Here is a 24782-nt window from a genome sequence, read left to right on the forward strand (position 1 = left end):
TTGGATTTGGAAATCCAAATGCACGAACAAATGGAAAGTCTTTGCTTGGCTGCTGTTTGCTGATCGTCTGAATACTCGAAACATATTGAGGAGAAGGCAGTATAAACTGGAAGGTGATGTGTACACCTGTCTGCTTTGTGACACGCCCCCGGAGGAAACAGTGACCCACCTATTCTTCCACTGCCCATTTGCAACTGAATGTTGGACTGCGATTGGAATGCATTGGCATGATTCCCAATGCAGGCTGGAACTCATCCATGAGGGAAGAAGATCCTGGGGTGGTCCATTATTCATGGAAATTTTCATCATAGCAGCTTGGGGGGTGTGGAAAGAGAGGAATAATAAACATTTTAGAAATGTGATGCCATCAATGGAATCCTGGAGAGGCAGGTTCAAAGATGATATGTCCATGATGGTACACCACACTAAAATCTCTCTCCACTCCTTCATCAGAGGATTGGTGGGCACCCTCTGATCTCTACCACCCCTTCGCTTGTTTCTTTCTAGTAGGTTTTGATACCTCCTTGCTCCACCTAGTTTGTATTGTACTGCTCATCTACATACCTTGTAACTATGGGGCCCCACCTCCCCTGATCCTGGTGTTGCACTAATTTAAAGTCAGTAGGAGCCTCTCCTACTGTCAGAGTTCTCAAAAAAAGGGAATAACGTATGTTGTTATGCGGTTTGACCGATAAAGATCTTCGTAGAATATGTAGGAGCCAATATGAGCATCCAGGTTCCGCTATTGTTTATTGACCGGAGATGTGTCTCGGTCATGTCTACACAGTTGTCGAACCCGTAGGGTCCGCATGCTTAACGTTCGATGACGATTTGTATTATGAGTTATGTGATTTGATGACTGAAGTTTGTTCGGAGTCCCGGATGAGATCGCGGACATAACGAGGAGTCTCGAAATGGTCGAGAGGTAAAGATTGATATATTGGAAGGTAGTATTCGTACACCGGAAGGGTTCCAGAGTGTAGCGGGTACATACCGGAGTACCGGCGGGGTTACCGGAACCCCCCGGGGAAAGATATGGGCCTTATGGGCCATAGGAGGGAGGCTAACCAGCCCACAAGGGAGGAGGCCGAATTGGACTTGGGAAGGGAGCACCACCCCACTTTCCTTCTCCTACTCCCTCTCCTTCCCCTTTTCCCCCTCCGGTAGAAGGAAAAAAGGGTGGGGCCGAATCCTAGTAGGAGTGGAGTCCTAGTAGAACTCCCCTCTCTCTGGCGCGCCCCTTTTTGGCCGGCCTCCTCCTCCCCTGCTTTATATATGGGGGCAGGGGGCACCCCAAAGACACAACAGAAAATTGTCTTAGCCGTGTGCGGTGCCCCCCTCCACAGTTACACACCTCGGTCATATCGTCGTAGTGCTTAGGTGAAGCCCTGCGCCGGTAACTTCATCATCACCGTCGCCACGCCGTCGTGCTGACGGAACTCTCCCTCGTTCTCAACTGGACCAAGAGATCTAGGGATGTCATCGAGCTGAACGTGTGCTGAACGCGGAGGTGCCGTACTTTCGGTACTTGGATCGGTTGGATCGCAAAGACGTTTGACTACATCAACCGCATTACTAAACGCTTCCGCTTTCGGTCTACGAGGGTACGTGGACACACTCTCCCCGCTCGTTGATATGCTTCTCCTAGATAGATCTTGCGCGATCGTAGGAAATTTTTGAAATACTACGTTCCCCAACAATTTTAATCTTCTTCTTATGTGCTTTGTGGATTTCATGTTGTCCTTTGAACTATTAGCCTTGGCAATCATTGTTTGATTATCACAGTTCACCAGGACTGGTTTATCAACCACTGACACATCCATCAAAAGCTCTCAAAGCCATTCTGCTTCGACGCATGATGTGTCTAATATTGTGAGTTCTACTTCCATGGTCGATCTGGTTAAGATCTTCTGCTTGCAAGACTTCCAGGAAACAACACCACCACCAAGTGTGAATACATATCCACTTGTGGCATTCATCTCATCAGCATTAGATATCCAATTCGAATCACTGTACCCCTCAAGTATCGTTGGGTACCTAGAATAGTGAATTCCGTAGTTCATAGTACCTTGCAAATAACGCATCACTCGCTCAGCAACATGCCAATGCACATCTCCCGAATAGGAAACAAACCGGCTCAGTTGCACACAACAAATGAGATGCCAGGACGAGTAGTGCAAGCTAGGTACATAAGTGAACCAACCACTTGAGAATATCTCAATTGATCTACAGACGTGCCTTCTAACTTTTGAATCCGTGCACTAGGATCATAAGGTGTTGCGGAAGGTTTGCAGTCAGAATATCCAGAACGGCTCAAAATCTTCTCGATGCAGTGGGATTGCAAAATTGTAATTCCACCCTCAGTGTCTCGTAGTAGCTTGATGTTCAAGATAACATCAGCCATTCCCAGGTCTTTCATCTCAAAGCATGAGATAGAAAAGCCTTGACCTCCTCAATGACTTTGAGGTGGGTCCCAAATATCAGTACGTGATCGACATACAGACACAGTATAACTCCTTCGCCCCCACCATAGTGATAGTATACACATTTGTCAGCTTCATTAACAACAAAGCCAGCAGATGTCAAAGTGTTATCGAACTTCTCATGCCATTGCTATGCGCTTGTTTCAGGCCACACAAAGATTTCACTAGCTTGCACACCTTTCTTTCCTGACCATTTACTACAAAGTCATCTAGCTGTTGCATGTAAATTTCCTTGTCTAACTCTCCGTTAAGGAAAGCCATCTTAATGTCCATCTGATGAACGAGAAGACCATGCGAGGCAGCCAATGCGAGTAACACTTGAATGGTTGTCAGTCTAGCCACTGGTGAGTAAGTATCGAAGAAATCTTGTTCTTCTTATTTTTGGGTATAACCCTTGGCCACAAGCCTAGCCTTGTACTTATCAACTAAGAAGTAGCGTGGATACCGTGAAATGCGAAATCCACATTAGAATTGGAGATCCCTGTGACAAACACACTCTAATTCAAAGAACTCTTCATTAATTAATTATAGTATCTCATTTCGAAGGACTAATTATTTGCAAGGAAAACAGGGGCATGGTAATACATACAGATTCGTTTGCCAACGAAAGAAGATTCGTTTGCATTCTCAAATGTAGGCGCACCAGGCAGACCAGGGCCGTGTCGTGGTGGTCGCGTGTGTCGTATGGACGCTAGCACCCGCCCACCCCTTCCCCCAAAAAAAGAAGGACGGCAAAAAGTTCGTGCTTCCACATTTTGGATTGAAATATCTGGCGGTCCCAATTCCAGCCCTGCAAAATCTCCCTTCTCCCCATCCACTTTCGTGCCTAGAGCGTTGAAATCCCTAATTCGCCGCCAACCCAAGCAAAATTCGAATCGCTCCTCATCTCGTCTCTTTCCCCACCTCTGTGTCGGACGACGAAGACGACTGTCACGCTTCACCACCGCACCAGAGCTGCCTCATCTATGCCCTCGTACACCACACCGGGTGGTCTACCGACAACGTCGGCCGCCGCAACCGACGTGCCTCACAGACACCGACTTCCACCGCATCAGGTGCGCTTCACCGATGCTGTCTTCCACCTCACCGGGGCTACTTCACTGAGCACATCGTCGACTGATATGTCCATTTTGCATCATGCTTTTATATCGATATTCATTGCATTATGGGCTGTTATTACACGTTATGTCACAATACTTATGCCTTTTGTCTCTTATTTTACAAGGTTTACATGAAGAGGGAGAATGCCGATAGCTGGAATTCTGGGCTGGAAAAGGAGCAAATATTAGAGACCTATTCTGCACAACTCCAAAAGTCCTGAAACTCCACGGAAGTTATTTTTGGAATTAATAAAAAATACTGAGCGGAGAAAGTACCAGAGGGGGGCCACCCACCATCCACGAGGGTGGGGGCGCGCCCTACCCCCTGGGCGTGCCCCCTGCCCCGTGGGCCCCCTGGCAGGCCTCCGGTGCCCATCTTCTGCTATATGAAGTCTTTTACCCTGTAAAAAATCATAAGCAAGCTTTCAGGACGAAACACCGCCGCCACGAGGCGGAACCAATCTAGGGCTCCGGCGGAGCTGTTCTGCCGGGGAAATGTCCCTCCGGGAGGGGGAAATCATCGCCATCATCATCACCAACGATCCTCTCTACCATCTCATCTCAAACCCTAGTTCATCTCTTGTATCAAATCTTTGTCCCAAAGCCTCAGATTGGTACCTGTGGGTTGCTAGTAGTGTTGATTACTCCTTGTAGTTGATGCTAGTTGGTTTATTTGGTGGAAGATCATATGTTCAGATCCTTTATGCATATTAATACCCCTCTCATTATGAACATGAATATGATTTGTGAGTAGTTACATTTGTTCCTGAGGACATGGGAGAAGTCTTGCTATAAGTAGTCATGTGAATTTGGTATTCGTTCGATATTTTGATGAGATGTATGTTGTCTCTCATGTAGTGGTGTTATGTGAACGTCGACTACATGACACTTCACCATTGTTTGAGCCTAGAGGAAGGCATTGGGAAGTAATAAGTAGATGATGGGTTGCTAGAGTGACAGAAGCTTAAACCCTAGTTTATGCGTTGCTTCGTAAGGGGCTGATTTGGATCCATATGTTTCATGCTATGGTTAGGTTTACCTTAATACTTCGCTTGTAGTTGCGGACGCTTGCAATAGGGGTTAATCATAGGTGGGATGCTTGTCCAAGAAAGGACAGAACCCAAGCACCGGTCCACCCACATACCAATATCAAAGTAACGAACGCGAATCATATGAGCATGATGAAAACTAGCTTGACGATAATTCCCATGTGTCCTCGGGAGCGTTTTCCTTCATATAAGAGTTTGTCCAGGCTTGTCCTTTGCTATAAAAAGGATTGGGCCATCTTGCTGCACCTTATTTACTTTCATTACTTGTTACCCATTACAAATTACCTTATCACAAAACTATCTGTTACCGTTAATTTCAGTGCTTGCAGAGAATACCTTACTGAAAACCACTTATCATTTCCTTCTGCTCCTCGTTGGGTTCGACACTCTTACTTATCAAAAGGACTATGATATATCCCCTATACTTGTGGGTCATCAAGACTCTTTTCTGGCGCCATTGCTGGGGAGTGAAGCGCCTTTGGTAGGTGGAATTTGGTAAGGAAAAATTTATATAGTGTGCTGAAATTTACTGTCACTTGTTACTATGGAACATAATCCTTTGAGGGGCTTGTTCGGGGTATCTTCACCCCGACCAGTAGAGCAAAGAGTTGCTCCTCAACCTACCGAACTTACTGAAAATGTTTACTTTGAAATTCCTTTATGTATGATAGAGAAACTGCTAGCTAATCCTTTTACAGGTGATGGAACATTACATCCCGATTTGCACCTAATCTATGTGGGTGAAGTTTGTGGATTATTTAAGCTTGCAGGTATGCCCGAGGATGTTATCAAGAAGAAGGTCTTCCCTTTATCTTTTAAGGGAAAGGCACTGACATGGTTTAGGCTATGTGATGATATGGGATCATGGAACTACAACCGATTGAAATTGGAATTTCATCAGAAGTTTTATCCTATGCATCTTGTTCATCGTGATCGTAATTATATATATAATTTGTGGCCTCGCGAAGGAGAAAGCATCGCTCAAGCTTGGGGGAGGCTTAAGTCAATGTTATATTCATGCCCCAATCATGATCTCTAAAGAGAAATTATTATTCAAAAAATTTATGCTCGGCTTTCTCTCAACAATCGTTCCATGCTCGATACATCTTGTACTGGATCTTTTATGATGAAGACGATTGAATTCAAATGGGATTTATTGGAAAGAATTAAATGCAACTCTGAAGATTGGGATCTCGATGAAGGTAAGGAGTCAGGTATAACACCTAAGTTTGATTGTGTTAATTTTTTTATGGATACCGATGTTTTCCGTGAATTTAGCACTAAATATGGACTTGACTCTGAGATAGTAGCTTCTTTCTGTGAATCCTTTGCTACTCATGTTGATCTCCCTAAGGAGAAGTGGTTTAAATATAATCCTCCCATTGAAGTAAAAGTAGTTGCACCTATTAAAGTTGAAGAAAAGACTATCACTTATAATGATCCTGTCGTTCCTACTGCTTATATTGAGAAACCACCTTTCCCTGTTAGAATAAAGGATCATGCTAAAGCTTCAACTATGGTCAACAAAAGTAATATTAGGACACCCAAATCCCCTGAGCAAATTAAAGTTGAACCTAGTATCGCTATGGTTAAAGATCTCTTGGCTGATAATATTGATGGGCATGTTATTTACTTCTGTGATGAAGCTGCTAGAATTGCTAGACCTGATACTAAAAATAAACATAGACCTGTTGTAGGCATGCCTGTTATTTCTGTTAAAATAGGAGATCATTGCCATCATGGCTTATGTGATATGGGTGCTAGTGCAAGTGCAATACCACATTCCTTATACAAAGAAATTATGCATGATATTGCACCTGCTGAGATAGAAGAGATAGATGTTACAATTAAGCTTGCCAATAGAGACACTATTTCACCAATTGGGATTGTTAGAGATGTTGAAGTCTTGTGTGGGGAAGTTAAATATCCTGCTGATTTTCTTGTTCTTGGTTCCCCACAAGATAACTTTTGTCCCATTATATTTGGTAGACCCTTCTTGAATACTGTTAATGCTAGGATAGATTGCAAAAAGGATGTTGTTACTATTGGTTTGGGGGATATGTCTCATGAGTTTAATTTTACTAAATTTCGTAGACAACCCCATGATAAAGAATTGCCTAGTAAAGATGAAATAATTGGCCTTGCTTCTATTGCTGTGCTTCCTAATGATCCTTTAGAACAATATTTGCTCGACCATGAAAATGATATGTTTATGAATGAAAGAAGGGAAATAGATGAAGTATTATTTAAACAGGGACCTATTTTGAAACACAACTTGCCTGTTGAAATCCTAGGGGATCCTCCTCCACCCAAGGGTGATCCCGTGTTTGAGCTTAAACCATTACCTGATACTCTTAAATATGCTTATCTTGATGAGAAAAAGATATATCCTATTATTATTAGTGCTAACCTTTCAGAGCATGAAGAAAAGTGTTTATTCAAAACTCTGAAGAAGCACCGTGCTGCTATTGGATATACTCTTGATGATCTTAAGGGCATTAGTCCCACTTTATGCCAGCACAAAATAAAATTGGAGAAAGACGCTAAACCAGTTGTTGATCATCAACGACGGTTAAATCCTAAGATGAAATAAGTGGTAAGAAAAGAAATACTAAAGCTTCTGGAGGCAGTTATAATTTATCCCATTGCTGATAGTCAGTGGGTAAGTCCTGTCCATTGTGTCCCTAAGGAGGGAGGTATTACTATTGTTCCTAATGATAAAGATGAATTGATCCCACAAAGAATTGTTACAGGTTATAGAATGGTAATTGATTTCTGTAAACTAAATAAAGCTACTAAGAAGGATCATTACCCTTTACCTTTTATTGATCAAATGCTAGAAAGATTATCCAAACATACACATTTTTGCTTTCTAGATGGTTATTCTGGTTTCTCTCAAATACCTGTGTCAAAAGAGGATCAAGAAAAGACCACTTTTACTTGCCCTTTCGGTACCTTTGCTTATAGACGTATGCCTTTTGCTTTATGTAATGCACCTGCTACCTTTCAAAGATGCATGATGGCTATATTCTCTGATTTTTGTGAAAAGATTGTTGAGGTTTTCATGGATGATTTCTCCGTTTTATGGAACTTCTTTTGATGATTGCTTGAGCAACCTTGATCGAGTTTTGCAGAGATGTGAAGAAACTAACCTTGTCTTGAATTGGGAGAAGTGCCACTTTATGGTTAATGAAGGTATTGTCTTGGGGCATAAAATTTCTGAAAGAGGTATTGAGGTTGATAAAGCTAAAGTTGATGCTATTGAGAAGATTCCATGTCCCAAGGACATTAAAGGTATAAGAAGTTTCCTTGGTCATGCCGGTTTTTATAGGAGGTTCATTAAGGACTTCTCTAAAATTTCTAGGCCTCTGACTAATCTCTTACAAAAAGACGTTCCTTTTGTCTTTGATGATGATTGTGTAGAAGCATTTGAAATACTTAAGAAAGCATTGATTTCTGCACCTATTGTTTAGCCGCCTGATTAGAATTTACCCTTTGAAATTATGTGTGATGCTAGCGATTATGCTGTAGGTGCTGTTCTAGGACAAAGAGTTGATAAGAAATTAAATGTTATCCAATATGCTAGTAAAACTCTAGACAATGCCCAGAGAAATTATGCTACTACTGAAAAAGAATTTTTAGCAGTTGTATTTGCTTGTGATAAGTTCCGACCTTATATTGTTGATTCTAAAGTAACTGTTCACACTGATCATGCTGCTATTAAATACCTTATGGAAAAGAAAGATGCTAAACCTAGACTTATTAGATGGGTTCTCTTGCTACAAGAATTTGATTTGCATATTATTGATAGAAAGGGAGCTGAGAACCCCGTTGCAGACAACTTGTCTAGGTTAGAGAATGTTCTTGATGACCCACTACCTATTGATGATAGCTTTCCCGATGAACAATTGGCTGTCATAAATGCTTCTCGTGCTGCTCCATGGTATGCTGATTATGCTAATTACATTTTTGCTAAATTTATACCACCTAGTTTCACATACCAGCAAAAGAAAAAGTTTTTCTATGATTTAAGACATTACTTCTGGGATGACCCACACCTTTATAAAGGAGCAGATGGTGTTATTAGACGTTGTATACCTGAGCATGAACAGGAACAGATCCTACGCAAGTGTCAGTCCGAGGCTTGTGGAGGACACCATGCTGGAGATAGAACTGCGCATAAGGTATACACATATTTTAGTTGCTATTGATTATGTTACTAAGTGGGTAGAAGCTATTCCAACTAGTAGTGCTGATCACAACACCTCTATTAAGATGCTTAAAGAAGTTATTTTTCCGAGGTTTGGAGTCCCTAGATATTTAATGACTGATGTTGGTTCACATTTTATTCATGGTTCCTTTCGTAAAATGCTTGCTAAGTATGATGTTAATCATAGAATTGCATCTCCATATCACCCGCAGTCTAGTGATCAAGTAGAATTGAGTAATAGAGAGCTCAAATTAATTTTGCAAAAGATTGTCAATAGATCTAGAAAGAATTGGTCCAAAAAACTCGATGATGCATTATGGGCCTATAGAACTGCATATAAAAATCCTATGGGTATGTCTGCGTATAAAATGGTTTATGGAAAAGCATGTCACTTACCTCTCGAACTAGAACATAAGGCATATTGGGCCATTAAAGAGCTCAATTATGATTTCAAACTTGCCGATGAGAAGAGGCTATTTGACATTAGCTCACTTGATGAATGGAGAACCCAGGCCTATGAGAATGCCAAACTGTTTAAAGAAAAAGTTAAAAGATGGCATGACAAAAGGATACAAAAGCGTGAGTTTAATGTAGGTGATTATGTGTTGCTATTCAACTCTCGTTTAAGATTTTTTACAGGAAAACTTCTCTCTAAATGGAAGGCCCTTACGTTATCGAGGAGGTCTATCGTTCCGGTGCCATAAAAATCAACAACTTCGAAGGCACAAATCCAAAGGTGGTGAATGGTCAAAGAATCAAACATTACATCTCAGGTAATCCTATAAATGTTGAAACTAATGTTATTGAAACCGTAACCCCGGAGGAATACATAAGGGACCCTTTTTCAGAATGTTTCAGACTTCGAAAAGGAATAGGTACGTGGTACGGTAAGTAAACCGACTCCAAAACAATTCTAATGGCATTTTTCCCCCGTTTTGGAATATTTAAGAAAATAGGAAAATAAGAAGTACTCCGGGAAGGACACGAGGCGTCCACGAGGGTGGAGGGTGCGCCCTACCCCCTGGGCGCGCCCACCTGCCTCGTGGGCACCTCGTGTGCTCTCCGGACTCTGTTTTCTTGCACGATACTTCTTTTGGTCGGTAAAAATTCATTATATAATCTCCTGAAGGTTTTGACCACCGTACCACGCAAATATCCACTGTTTTTGTTTCGAGCTGTTTTTCTGACAGATTTAGATCATCATGACGTCTTCCAACGCCCCCAAGGACAAGTTCTTAGAGAAGGTTATCAATCCATACCTCACGGAGGTGCTGCAACACCCTCAAACCATTGAGATGCGTGATGGGTTGCTGCACATCCGCGATGTCGGGGGACCAAGGAGGACCGGAAGCGTGGAGACAAGACTCGAAGCAATGGAGCAACAAGTTTTCAAGTGCCAAGGGATGGTGGAACGCGGACTCAATGCCAACCACATGATGATCGCGGAGTTCACCAACAACCAGAAGCTAGATGCCAAGAACATTGGGGAGACCATCTTCAAGCTTCACGATAAAATCGAGCATCTCTAAGCCCAGATCTATGACCTGCAAAACCAAAACTGTGAGTATGAATATAGATTCAAGAGGATGAGTTTGGCTGCAGATTTAAGGATCCCGGAGACTCGATCATCCTTCAATGATGGTGAGCCTATGCCTGGGAAGGTGGATGACAAGCCTACATCATCAACAACTCCATCATCACCACCTCCGAGGAAGGAGACATAAACACATGGGTATGGGCACTCCCCTTGGCAACTGCCAAGCTTGGGGGACGTGCCCCGGTATCATATCACCATCACACTCCTATCTTTACCATTTTTCTTAGTTCGATCCTTTTGGTAATATCTTGATCTAGTAGAATAAAGTTTTAGTATGATTTAGTTTTGAGTTTTGCTTTATGATCCTTCTATGTAATCGAGTCCGTGAGCTATATATAATAAAGATTAGTGTTGAGTCAAGGGCTTGATTATCTTGGTATGATCTTGAGAGAAAAGAGAAAGAATAGAAAGAAGTAAAGGGATCATATTGATCTTATGGAGAGTAATGACTTCACATATAAAGAGTATGATGAATAAAAGTTGTTGAGAGTTGACAAACATAGTTTTGGTCATCGTTGCAATTAATAGGAAGTAATAAAGAAAGAGAGGTTTTCACATATAAATATACTATCTTGGACATCTTTTATGATTGTGAGCACTCATTAAAATATGACATGCTAAAGAGTTGATGTTGGACAAGGAAGACAACGTAATGGGTTATGTTTTCTTATATCCGAAATAAAGTATATTGTCATGGATCATCCAACATGTTGAGCTTGCCTTTCCGTCTCATGCTAGCCAAATTCTTTGCACCAAGTAGAAATACTACTTGTGCTTCCAAATATCCTTAAACCCAGTTTTGCCATGAGAGTTCACCATACCTACCTATGGATTGAGTAAGATCCTTCAAGTAAGTTGTCATTGTTGTATGCAATAAAAATTGCTCTTTAAATATGTATGATTTATTAGTGTGGAGAAAATAAGCTTTATACGATATTGTGATATGGAAGCAATAAAAGCGACAAACTGCATAATAAAGGTCCATATCACAAGTGGCAATATAAAGTGACGTTCTTTTGCATTAAGATTTTGTGCATCCAACCATAAAAGCACATGACAACCTCTGCTTCCCTCTGCGAAGGGCCTATCTTTTACTTTTGTCTTATACCTTATGCAAGAGTCATGGTGATCTTCACCTTTCCTTTTTACACTTTATCCTTTGGCAAGCACATTGTGTTGGAAAGATCCTGATATATATACCCAATTGGATGTAAGTTATCATGAACTATTATTGTTGACATTACCCTTGAGGTAAAAGGTTGGGCGGCAACACTATAAGCCCCTATCTTTCTCTGTGTCCGATTATGTCGGATGTGGGGTTCCGGCAAACCCTTAAGGTTCGAACACTGGGGTGCGCACGAGGTCTCTCCCTCCTACCGATCTACGCTCTAGCTCGCTAAGATCTCACGGATGAACTCGACGAACTTGCAACACAGAAAGACACGGGGTTTATACTGGTTCGGGCCACCGTTGTGGTGTAATACCCTACTCTAGTGTGGTGGTGGTGGATTGCCTCTTGGGCTGATGATGAATAGTACAAGGGAAGAACAGCCTCCTGAGGTTGAGGTGTTCTTGTGCTTGTGTAGTTGAAAATGATCTGAACTAGTTCGAGATTAGTTGCCTCCTACTGTGGTGGCTAGTCCTATTTATAGAGGCCCTGGTCCTCTTCCCAAATATCGAGCGGGAAGGGAGCCAACAACGGCGGGCAAATTTGAAGGGGGACAGCTAGTACAAGCTATCCTGACAAAAGCGGTCTTCGCCTGCGAAAAGCTCTGGGGTGACGCCGTCTTGGGCTCCACGATGACCTCCGCCTTGCCGTCCTCCGGTCTTGGTCTCGTTGCACCAATATGGAAACCTTTGCCTGATGCCTCGGTACTCTTCGCCTACGCTGGCCTCCTTAGCACCAAAGAGGAAATAGGGATGCTGCGCGCACTGGCGCCCGCCTGGCACCCGCCTGGTACCGTTCGTCATGACTCACGTCACGAAAGCCTCGTGAGGTTTGCCTCGCCTTGATATCTCCGCTCCTCGTCAGCCTGCTTGGCTAGGCCACTCCAGAGGCGGTCTTGCATCGTCTGCCTCGCGAGGCTTGGACCCTCGCGAGGGTCTTGAGTGCCTTGTTGACGAAGATGGGCCATACGGCCTGCTGCTTGGCCACGCTGTGGGCCGCAGGCAGGCAAGTCTGGGGACCCCTGTTCCCAGAACGCCGACAGTAGCCCCCGGGCCCAAGGTGCGCTCGGGCTTGGCTTCACGGTGAAGCCAAGGGTCAAGTTCGGAGCACCGCGGGCCCCAAAAGCCTGCGGCCTCGGTCGACGCGTGGCAGTTGATTGGACGTGGGCATCTCCGCTTCCCCACGCTGCCTTTGAATCCGCCTGGCTATGCGGCCCCTGTGGCCTACCCAGTTATTCCTCCGCCTCCTGCGCCTTGCTTCCCCAATTCCCCTGCTTCCTTGTGGCTCTGCTTCTCTTCTCCAATCTGACTTGCGCTCCGCTTGCCCCATCGCCATGGCGCCAAAACAAGCTGAGAAGGGGAAGAGTCCTCTGTCTCTTCCAGCTGCGCCTCCGTCCTTTGCGCCGGCGCTCGGCCGGTCTCGGGTGCTCAACGATGAGGCCATGGGCAAGGTGCGCCCGATGCTTGCTTCCAGCTTCAATGAGTGGGGGGAGACGGTGGCCTGGCCCGCGTCTCGTAGTCGCATGACTCAGACGGCCACTGATGTCCCAATCTTCATAGATGCCCTCTGGGCGGGCCTGATTCCTCCCTTCTCCGCCTTCTTCAATGCGGTGCTTGAGCATTATCAGATCCACGTGCTGCATCTCGACCCTCAGTCTGTGACTCTGCTTGCTGTCTTCGCCTTTGTGTGCGAAGCCATGGTGGGCGTTGCTCCCTCGGTGGCCCTCCTCCATCACTTCTTCTCATTGCATCTGGCCGACCCTCAGCAATGCTCGGGGTGCGTGAGCTTCCAGGCCGTGGCTGCGACGACGGGCGAGGGGATCGATTTCGAGCTTCCTCCATCCACGAGTGAATTCCGGACACGATGGGTGTTCGTCAATGCCGGTGTGCTCAGTCCTCCGCTTCAGGCTCCGTCGGGGACCGCTGTTCCTAACTCCGGCTGGAGCCATCAGCGGCTCGCGAGCCCCGGCCTTGCCCATGTCTGGCTCAGGTTGAGGTTGCTGAAGGATCGCGGCGTAACTGCACCGATGGTGGTGAAGGAATTCGTCCAACGCCGGGTCGCTCCGCTTCAGCGCCATTCTTGCCCAATGTGGACCTTGCTCAGCAGCCAGGACCACATGAGGTTTCAGGAGTCCGGGCTCCTCCCCGGGACGTGGCGAACAGTGCTCAAGGTCCTGACGGGTGTCTTTCTGCCGGCCAAACTGCCTGGGAAGAACTGTTTGCTGTACCGCTGCAAGAATAAGGATGAATTTGTAAAGGACATGCCTCTCTTTGATGAATGGGGGCCACGGCCGATCGGCCTGGAGGGGCCTCGTGAGAACCCTGCCGTCGTGGTTCCCTTCCTTGCCCGTGATGCTGAGCTCGCCCCAAGTGACGGTGGAGGTGGGCGAGCTCAGGCGGAGGCCGGCGGCTCGAGTGCTGAGGAGCACGTGCCGAGTGGTGATCCTAGGGCATCGTCCTCAGGAGCCTGCCACTCCCCTCCTGAGGCATCGGTTGCTGAGGAGATGCTGTATGGACTCCCGAGGCCAAGGCTCCAGGAGCCTCGGGAGGTCGTGGTGAAACGGTGCCCGGCTGTTTGCCGCAACTGGGCACCCCTGAAGATATTCTTCCGAGCTCTTCTTCGGCCCCGCTGCGCACCGGCCGTCATGTCCAGCGCTTCGGTCACCTTTGTGTGGACTTCGAAGAGCTCCGCAAGAGGAAGGGATCCCCTAGCAGCAGCAGCATCTTTGGACCGCTGAAGCGGAGGAAGTACATCGCCGTCGACGTGTAAGTATCGTACCGCTGTGGCTCTATGTGTGCTGCTTTCTTCTTCTGACGCCAGTCTTTCAGGGCTCCTTCCACTGAGGCTGCTGAGTGTCCTGAGAAACGGCCTCCTTCTTCATTAACTCTTCCGCCGGCCTCGAGCTCTCCGAGTCCGCTGGTTGCCCCTGGAGCAGGGTTGGTTGAAGGGGCACTCCTGCCTTCCTGGCGCACTGAACCTGCGGCCTCGTCGCCCCTCCCCCTTGGTCTGGCATGGAGCTTGGCAGGCGTGCCAAGACTCCTCCGCTGGTCTTTGACGGCAACTTGTTGGCTCCTCTTCGAGCAGCGAGCCCCAGCCGGCTTGGGCTTCTCGTGAGGACGGGCTGGTGTCGGGTTTGGCGCCAGCCCGCAGTCCCCTGCCGAGGGGTGGTGCGCCGCTTGGCGCCCCGCCCGCAGCCCCCAAGGTGGAGGACGAAGAAGGCCGGGCGTTCGAGCTTGAGCGCGGGCGGAGCGTGGTTCGCCATGAGCTCTTCCAGGAGGCGATGACCGCGATGAGCCGACTTGGTGAAGAGCTCGCGAGTGTCGATTCGCGTCTTGAGGCTGAAGGTCTCCGGCTGGCGGAGGAGCGGCGCAAGCTGAAGGTGGCCATCAACCTCGGCCGCTATCAGCGTGACCTCGAGAACACAAAGGCCGAGGCGTCTCTCAAGGTTTCCCACGAAGCCCGCTCACGAGCCTTGGAAGAGGCTCGTGAGGCCGATCGCCGCCGCGTGGCTGTGGAGAAGCGCGCGTGGGAGCTCCAGGCCTGGAGCGCGTCTCTTGAGTAGCAGGTGGAGGCGCGCAGGGCCGCTCTTGCGTTGCTGAGGGGGACGCTCGCGGAGGAAGAGGAGGTCCGGAAGCGTGAGGAGGCGCTGGCCCTGGAGGCCATGGAGCGTAGCCGCGAGCTCGAGCAACTGGAGACGAGGGAGCGTCAAGTTGTCCAAGCAGAAGACGCCGTCGGGGCTCGCGAGGCTGGAGATGAGGGGGAGGTGAACCGCCGGGTGGCCGAGGTTCGCGCGGACCTGGAGGGCAGGTACGACCTGAAGCTGAAGCTCGCGGGCGTGGAGGATGAGGGCAGGGCCGCTGCCCTCAGGCCCAGGTTGGACGAGGCTGAGAGGCGCGCGGAAGCCACGGCCGCCGCCCTGGTCACGGCGCAGGTGGACTTGGCCTCCGCCCGCGCCGAGCTGCGTTCCCTCCGGAGGCGGGTTGATGACGTAGAGGCCGTCGCAAGGCAAAACACGGAGGAGGTGCTCCAACGTCGAACACTGGAGCGCGATTATGCCCCTATGCTTCAGGATCTCTGAAACAGGGCCAATATCGCCCTGGGCCATATTTGCGACGTGGAGGCGCCGACCCCTCACTCAAATGATTATGCCAGCCACCTGACCTTCTTCACCGAGGTGGTGACGCGCCTGGAGGCTCGATCTGCCAGAGCTCGCCAGCTTGTGGAGGAAAGGGGGCGTGGCCTGCTCGAGCGCGCTTTCTCCCGTGTCTTTAGCCACCTCCTGAATGCCGACCCCAACTTTGACTTTGACGCCGCCATCACCCCCGTACCCACGGTTGTCCGGGGCAACCTAGCGCGCTGGGTTGAGGACAATGTGGACGCGTTGGTCAGGGCCTTATCTTCGGAGGATGACGCGGTGGTGGTCGGTGCAGACGAAGGCGACGTGGTCGACGATGATGACGGGGGCGTCGCCGATGGCGGCGATGATGCCGATGAAGTCGACGACGACGCGAGTGACGCGTCTGCGGGTGACGCAGCGAGCGACATTTCTGGCTGATCCCTTGTTCTCCTGTCATTTCTTCCTGCGCATAAACTCGGGCGTGGTCCTTGGAAATTTGTAAGAGCATTTTGTGAGGGGGAGCCCCTCATGTAAGCAAATTGCAGTTTTTACTTTTCCATGCGATGTGAGTTTGTGTCCTCGTGAACTTGTGAATCCTGATGCGAGTTTTCTGTCTTGGTTTACCTTAGTCAGCGCTAGCTTTGAGCTGGGCTGCGATGTGTCGAGTTCCTGAGAACCTTGCGGAGCTCGTCGCCCCGTCGGAAGGGGCCCCACATGAGGTGAGCACCAGTTGTAGCGTTAGCGCGCGCGTGCTTCGCGCAGTCCCGCTCGCGAGGAGCTCGTGGGGGAAAGGCGATGGACATGAGTCCCAAACAAAACGAGATCCAGAAGGCAAGAAATTGCTCAAACGAGAAAAGGCTCCCCCCACGCACATCGATAAAAACTCAGCTTCAACTCAAATCCAGATCCAGAAAGCAAAGCTACAGAAAGAGAGATCCAAAGCAAAAGGCCGCGTCCGACACCTAGTCTAGTCTTTTGGTCTTCTCACCAGCGCGGAGCTAAGTGCTGTCCACTAGGTGTGGGAGGGAGCCCCATGGCCTGAGGCCGGCGCTCCTGAGACTCCGGGGCATGTACAGCCCCAACTAACTCATTATTACGTGAGAGTGTCACGGGCGGCGAGCTTCACAGGCACTGGGCCTTCTTCACAGGTACTGGCCTTGCTTCATATCGCCAGACGAGGGCCCCGCCTTGCGCCACTCTTGACCTCCTCTGAGCCGACCGGTCACCAGGACGACACAGAGGAGGGAAAGAGGACGCCAGCGGTTCCCTCGGCGACCACAGGTCCTCTGCCGGGGGAAGGGTTGTCGAGGCCTCCCCGGCAGAGGGCCTACCTTCGGGTGTCGTCAGGCGCCGCGTGCCGCGGGGAGGGGCCTTGCTCCTGGCTCCCTCTCGGTGGCCCCCAGCGTGTCTCCCTTGTTGGGACGGGTGCCGCCGTGCCTGGGTCGTCGATCGACGCTGCAACCTGATTCATCTGTAGTCCATGGTTAGCATAAGCCTGTTCCTGAGAGACTGGCGGTACCCTGTAGTTGCCGCTGCCGGTGCGATCGTTGTGGTTCTCCGTTGGTTCTTGGAAGGCTTCGGCTCCTAGCGCCCCCTCTCCCCAATCTTCTCCAGTGAATGGGCCGAGGTCGTCCTCTGGTGCGTACCCTTGGTCCATCATGCGGGGCACGTAGGCTTCCGGGGCCGTCACCCCGAACACCTCGCCGTGGTGCCCCACACTCCTGTTGCCCCGCCCATGACGGCGTCCTGGGGATGACAATACGGCATCCGGCCGGGATCATGGGGGGGCGACGCTTGCGCTTGTGCTTGTCAAGGGCGGCATGGGGGAGTTGGAACCCCCTACGCCGCCGGCCGTGCTGATGAAGCCCCCGGGCGTAGTTGATGGCGCGCGGACGTGGTGAGGTTCGCCGTGCGGCCCTGTAGTGGCCTGGGGAGGAAGTCGATAGCAGAAGGGTGGTGCTCCCGCTGCCGCTGCGTCCAGCAGCTCAGCAACATGCTCAAGCAGCATGTCCCGGCCGCTCTCCATCAGCCTGCATCGCAGCAGCTCCCTTGCCACGGTGAGCGCTGCCCACATGTTTGCTTGCTCCCGCCATGAGTGCGGCGCCGTTGCTGCGGTATGACTCGCCGCTCTCACCGCGGCTCATACCTGTCGTGGGGGTGAGGGTGGATGATGCCTGGCCACGCTGGTCACGGCGCCCAGCGGGGTTTGGCGGTGCCCGTGCCGCTTGGAGTGCAGGGTTGAGACCTTCATGGGCAGGCGGCGCTGCCCGGGCTGGCCAGGCTGCCCAGCGGTCGGAGCCGGCCCTTGAATCGCCAGACATCGTGGCTGGGGAGCGTCGGCGAGCTGGTTGGCAGAGAAGAAGCTCTGGTGCACCCCTACCTGGCGCGCCAAATGTCGGATGTGGGGTTCCGGCAAACCCTTAAGGTTCGAACACTGGGGTGCGCGCAAAGTCTCTCCCTCCTACCGATCTACGCTCTAGCTCGCTAAGATCTCGCAGATGAACTCGACGAACTTGCAACACAAAAAGACACGGGGTTTATACTGGTTCGGGCTACCGTCGTGGTGTAATACCCTACTCTAGTGTGGTGGTGGTGGATTGCCTCTTGGGCTGATGATGAATAGTACAAGGGAAGAACAGCCTCCTGAGGTTGAGGTGTTCTTGTGCTGTGTAGTTGAGGATGATCTGAACTAGTTCGGGATCAGTTGCCTCCCACTGTGGTGGCTAGTCCTATTTATAGAGGCCCTGGTCCTCTTCCCAAATATCGAGCGGGAAGGGAGCCAACAACGACGGGCAAATTTGAAGAGGGACAGCTAGTACAAGCTATCCTGACAAAAGCGGTCTTCGCCTGCGAAAAGCTCTGGGGTGACGCCGTCTTGGGCTCCACGATGACCTCCGCCTTGCCGTCCTCCGGTCTTGGTCTCGTTGCACTGATATGGCAACCTTTGCCTGATGCCTCAGTACTCTTCGCCTGCGCTGGCCTCCTTAGCACGAAAGAGGAAATAGGGACGCTGCGCGCACTGGCGCCCGCCTGGCACCCGCCTGGTACCGTTCGTCATGGCTCACATCACGAAAGCCTCGTGAGGTTTGCCTCGCCTTGATATCTCCGCTCCTCGTGAGCCTGATTGGCTAGGCCACTCCAGAGGTGGTCTTGCGTCGTCCGCCTTGCGAGGCTTGGACCCTCGTGAGGGTCTTGGGTGCCTTGTTGACGAAGATGGGCCGTACGGCCTGCTGCTTGGCCACGCTGTGGGCCGCAGGCAGGCAAGTCTGGGGACCCCCATTCCCAGAACGCCGATAGATTAAAACTCCATACCCATAAGTATTGCGTGAGTGTTAGCAATTATGAAAGACTAAATGATAGTTGAGTATGTGGACTTGCTGAAAAGCTCTTATATTGACTCTTTCCGATGTTATGATAAATTGCAATTGCTTCAATGACCGAGATCATAGTTTTTTAGTTCTCAATGAAGTTTCTGATTCATACTTGACATTGTGAATAGATAATTACTTGAGCATAAGAAATCATATGACAATATATATATATATATATATGTTGCTGTTATAAGAATGATCATGATGCCCTCATGTCCGTATTTTATTTTATCGACACCTCTATCTCTAAACATGTGGACATATTTTTCGATATCGGCTTCCGCTTGAGGACAAGCGAGGTCTAAGCTTGGGGGAGTTGATACGTCCATTTTGCATCATGCTTTTATATCGATATTTATTGCATTATGGGCTGTTATTACACGTTATGTCACAATACTTATGCCTTTTCTATCTTATTTTACAAGGTTTACATGAAGAGGGAGAATGCCGACAGCTGGAATTCTGGGCTGGAAAAGGAGCAAATATTAGAGACCTATTCTGCACAACTCCAAAAGTCCTGAAACTCCACGGAAGTTATTTTTGGAATTAATAAAAAATACTGAGCGAAGAAAGTACCAGAGGGGGGGCCACCCACCATCCAGGAGGGTGGGGGCGCGCCCTACCCCCTGCCTCGTGGGCCCCCTGGCAGGCCTCCGGTGCCCATCATCTGCTATATGAAGTCTTTTACCCTGGAAAAAATCATCAGCAAGCTTTTGGGACGAAACACCGCCGCCACGAGGCGGAACCTTGGCGGAACCAATCTAGGTCTTCGACGGAGCTGTTCTGCCGGGGAAACATCCCTCCGGGATGGGGAAATCATCGCCATCATTATCACCAACGATCCTCTCATCGGGAGGGGGTCAATCTCCATCAACATCTTCACCAGCACCATCTCATCTCAAACCCTAGTTCATCTCTTGTATCCAATCTTTCTCCCAAAGCCTCAGATTGGTACCTGTGGGTTGCTAGTAGTGTTGATTACTCCTTGTAGTTGATGCTAGTTGGTTTATTTGGTGGAAGATCATATGTTCAGATCCTTTATGCATATTAATACCCCTCTCATTATGAACATGAATATGATTTGTGAGTAGTTACGTTTGTTCCTGAGGACATGGGAGAAGTCTTGCTATAAGTAGTAATGTGAATTTGGTATTCGTTCGATATTTTGATGAGATGTATGTTGTCTCTCCTGTAGTGGTGTTATGTGAACGTCGACTACATGACACTTCACCATTGTTTGAGCCTAGAGGAAGGCATTGGGAAGTAATAAGTACATGATGGGTTGCTAGAGTGACAGAAGCTTAAACCCTAGTTTATGTTGCTTCGTAAGGGGCTGATTTGGATCCATATGTTTCATGCTATGGTTAGGTTTACCTTAATACTTCTCTTGTAGTTGCGGACGCTTGCAATAGGGGTTAATAATAAGTGGGATGCTTGTCCAAGAAAGGACAGCACCCAAGCACCGGTCCACCCACATACCAAATTATCAAAGTAACGAACGCGAATCATATGAGCGTGATGAAAACTAGCTTGACGATAATTCCCATGTGTCCTCGGGAGCGTTTTCCTTCATATAAGAGTTTGTCCAGGCTTGTCCTTTGATACAAAAAGGATTGGGTCATCTTGCTGCACCTTATTTACTTTCATTACTTGTTACCCGTTACAAATTACCTTATCACAAAACTATCTGTTACCGATAATTTCAGTGCTTGTAGAGAATACCTTACTGAAAGCCGCTTATCATTTCCTTCTGCTCCTCGTTGGGTTCGACACTCTTACTTATCGAAAGGACTACGATAGATCCCCTATACTTGTGGGTCATCATCGACCTCCACACCCCGAGGCCGTTGGTGCTTCACTGCATCGTAGCGCTCCACTGCCGCTCAAGATCCGCATCCGTACGCGGCCAACCAACGCCAGCGCATCACCCTCAACGGCTCTGAAGTGACCCGCACTCTAAGCGAGCATGCCTAAACTCCGGCGCGAACTAGGTATCCACATATCACTCCCATGTGCACTGTTCTGACGATGGTTGGATATCCTTTTACTGCTCTCTTATGTTACACGCATATGCAACTCTAACTTTAACTCTTATTTCTTCTGGAGATATCATCTAAAACAAGCAAAACCATTTTTTAGCGAAGCATGACGGTGCTACGGTATCTGGTACACATCCTGCACGCCGGTATAACCTTGTCAGTACCCGTACTTCGGTACAACAACAAGGTCAATTCCTCTCATTTGATCAACCATTCGCCGTGCCAAAAATGCAGAGGGGATGCAAGGAGCACAGGGCCTGCACATCCTAGCAAGTGGTAACATGGACATGTACATGGAACATCCCAAGCACAAGCAGAGCTGCAGTGAGCCTATACAATGAGCTAGCGTAAGTCCCCGCACTTCATTTAATTCGTATTGATGCCCTGCGTGTATGATTTGTGTGCAGTGGCGGATTCACGAATTCAAGTTACCAGGGCCGAAAATTTAACTTAAAAAATATGAAGGCACTTGCACTCTGGAAATCAACATAACTTGGGAAATGTGAAGCTACATGCACTTTGAAAACCATGTAATGATACAAAGTAGTTCCAGATTATAAACCACTAGATGATGTAAGCTCCAAAAAACACAAAATTCAACATGGTGGACAAGGACTACAAACATGGATTGTACCTGCTTGAATAATTCGTTCTCTGGCCAAAAATATCCAAGTCTAGTTGCACCTATAACTAGTGCGCAAACTGCATATCAATATATCTATCTTGCACAAGTATTGTTGGGGAAGGTTGTATGGAAAACAAAAAAATTCTATGCATGCGCAAGATCTATCCATGGAGATGCATAGCTAGGAGAGGGGGAGAGCATCTACATACCCTTGTAGATCGCTAAGCGGAAGCGTTTATCAACGCGGTTGATGTAGTTGTACACCTTCACGATCCGTCCCGATCAAGTACCGAACGTACAACACCTCTGCATTCAGCACACGTTCAGCTCGATGACGTCCTCGCCTTCTTGATCCAGTAAGAGGGGGCGAAGTAGTAGATGAGTTCCGGCAGCACCACGTCGTGGTGACAGTAGTGGTGAAGAACAATCTCCGTAGGGCTTCACCAAGCACAACGGAAACTATGATGGAGGGTAAACTAGAGGGGCACTACTAGGAAAACGCTTATACACAGTAGCATAGTAGTAGCGCCGGAAAGAAGTAAACACTGCTGCTATTTAGCAGTAGCGCTTTTCCAGGAAAGCGCTACTAGTAACTCCATAGTATTAGCGCTGTGAAGCAGAAACGCGCTACTACTATGTGGGACCAGACGAGGCCACCGACTGTTTTCATAGTTGTAGCGGTGTACAGAAAAAAGAGCTACTACTAACAGTTTAGTAGCAGCGCTCTGTTTTTATGCACTGCTACTACTAGTGGGCCCCTCTTAGTAGTAGCGCTTTTCCTGGAAAGCACTACTACTAAGTCCAATAGCAGCAGCGCTTTTTGCAAAGCAGCGCTACTGTTAGTTGCGGATGGTGCCACCTTTTCCACCCCCTTCCCCTCCTCTCCCCCACTTTGCCCTCTCTCCCCCTCCTTTCCCCTTTCCCCTCTCCACTCTAGCTCCACCATTGTTTCTCTTCTTCTCTCTTCCTCCTACCTCTCTTCTCTCCTCATTAATGGCACCCTCCTCCATAAATGGCCTCTCTCTTTCTCCTACACCTCTCTTCTCTCCCCCATTAATGCCCCCATCCACCATAACCCCTCTCCATTAGTTAGCTAGCTAGATTCACCTCTCCTCCCCAACAACTAGATCTAGCTAGCTATTTAGCCAACCACACATGCTCTGTCGATCGTTCTCTTTCATCATCTAATTAACCGCGTGCTCTCGGTCTCTCTCGGGAGATATATATATAGGTGAGTAAAAAGTTGTTCATTTCAAGAATGGGAATATGTGTGTGAATGAGAATATGTGTGTTTGGGATATATATATATATATAGAGAGAGAGAGAGATTTGTGCTAGTGACATGCCCTCGAGTTGCTTATGTTTTGCCGAAATGTCGATTTATTTCCGTTTCGGTGAATTTCGAGCAAACTCATATGTCCTATTTTTAGGCAAGGTCATGCCAAATTTTTATATATATGACTTTTAAGCATGCATTATTTATTTCATAACCCTTTTGCTTGTTATACCGTGCGGTCGGTCATGAAGGTGAGTGGATGGAAGGTGGAGCGGTACATGCAATCCGCGGTGATGGACATGTATGCAAATAATCGGACTAGGATTAGATGTCCGTGTGCACGATGCAAGGAAGGAGTCCTTTTGGACCCTTTTGATCGTGACACTTTGAAGGCGCACCTGCTGATGAATGGTTTCATGGATGGCTATATTCAGTGGATAAGTGAAGAAGATGATGATCATGAGGACGTCCACATGGCATGGAATAACGACATGGGGCTAGACGAAGAGATGACCGATCAACAAGAAGACGATGGCGCTGGACATGTCGGCGGGGAAGAGTCCGGAAATGACGACGACGGCGGAGAAGATTCCGGACACAGCAAAGAAGAGTCCGGACATGGCGGAGAAGAGGCGGCGGTCACGCCGCAGTCTTTGACGCTACTAAGTGCAGTCGTCCAGGACCCTCACGTTCGAGACCTCCTTCGCAAGAGTACGACTAGCGAGAGAGCTGCTTCTAGAGAGGAGGCCAAGCTGGCGCAACTTGAAGTAGACTTGAGGACTCCATTGTATGACGGTTGCGATCCCGAGGTGACCCGCTTGAGTTTCATGCTCGAACTTCTAAAGACGAAGGCCAAAAACAAATGGACAGACAAAAGCCTCGATGAGCATTTGAAGTTTCTACATAATAAAGCTCTTCCCGCAGGGAACCTGTGTCCTATTAGTGTCGAGGAGGCCAAGAAAATCGTTTGCCCTTTTGATTTGCCGCACATTAGGTACCACGCATGCATCAACGATTGCATCATTTATAGGGGGAGCACGCGGGAAAAACTAGTTGTCCAATGTGCAATGCTTCTCGATACAAGAAGGCAGGAAAGAAAGCTCCTCAGAAAGTTGTATGGTACTTTTCGATCACTCCCCGTCTGCAGCGGTATTTCGTAGATCCTAAGGAAGCAAAGCTCATGCGCTGGCACGCGGAGAGGAAGAAGCCCGACGATGGAGATGATCCGAGGCTGAGACACCTCATAGATGGTAGCCAGTGGAGAGCATTCAACGCCGTATATGGATTTGCTGCAGAAGATCCAATGAACATCGTGCTTGGTGCGAGTACCGATGGCATGAATCTGTTTGGAAACCAGAACACCAACCACAGCACATTGCCCATGTTTGTATGGATGTACAACCTCGCCCCATGGAAATGCATGAAGACAAAGTACATACACATGAGCATGCTGATTCAAGGGACGAAACAACTGGGAAATAGTATTAACCTATATATGGGGCTTCTTCAAGAGGAGCTAGACACGTTATGGAAAACACCGGCATGGACATGGGATGCCAGCAAAGGAGAATATTTCCATATGAGAGCCGCGCTGATGACGACGGTGCACGAATATCTCGGTTACGGGTACACCTCAGGCCAGGTGTGATATGGATACTGCGGATGCACGAGGTGCATGGTTGATACAATGTCTCAGCAGCTTACGTCAATGAAAGATGGTGGGTCCAGGAAAATCGTGTACATGGGG

The sequence above is a fragment of the Aegilops tauschii genome, chromosome 1, assembly GCF_002575655.3.
Source record: "Aegilops tauschii subsp. strangulata cultivar AL8/78 chromosome 1, Aet v6.0, whole genome shotgun sequence".
NCBI classification, from domain to species: domain Eukaryota; kingdom Viridiplantae; phylum Streptophyta; class Magnoliopsida; order Poales; family Poaceae; genus Aegilops; species Aegilops tauschii.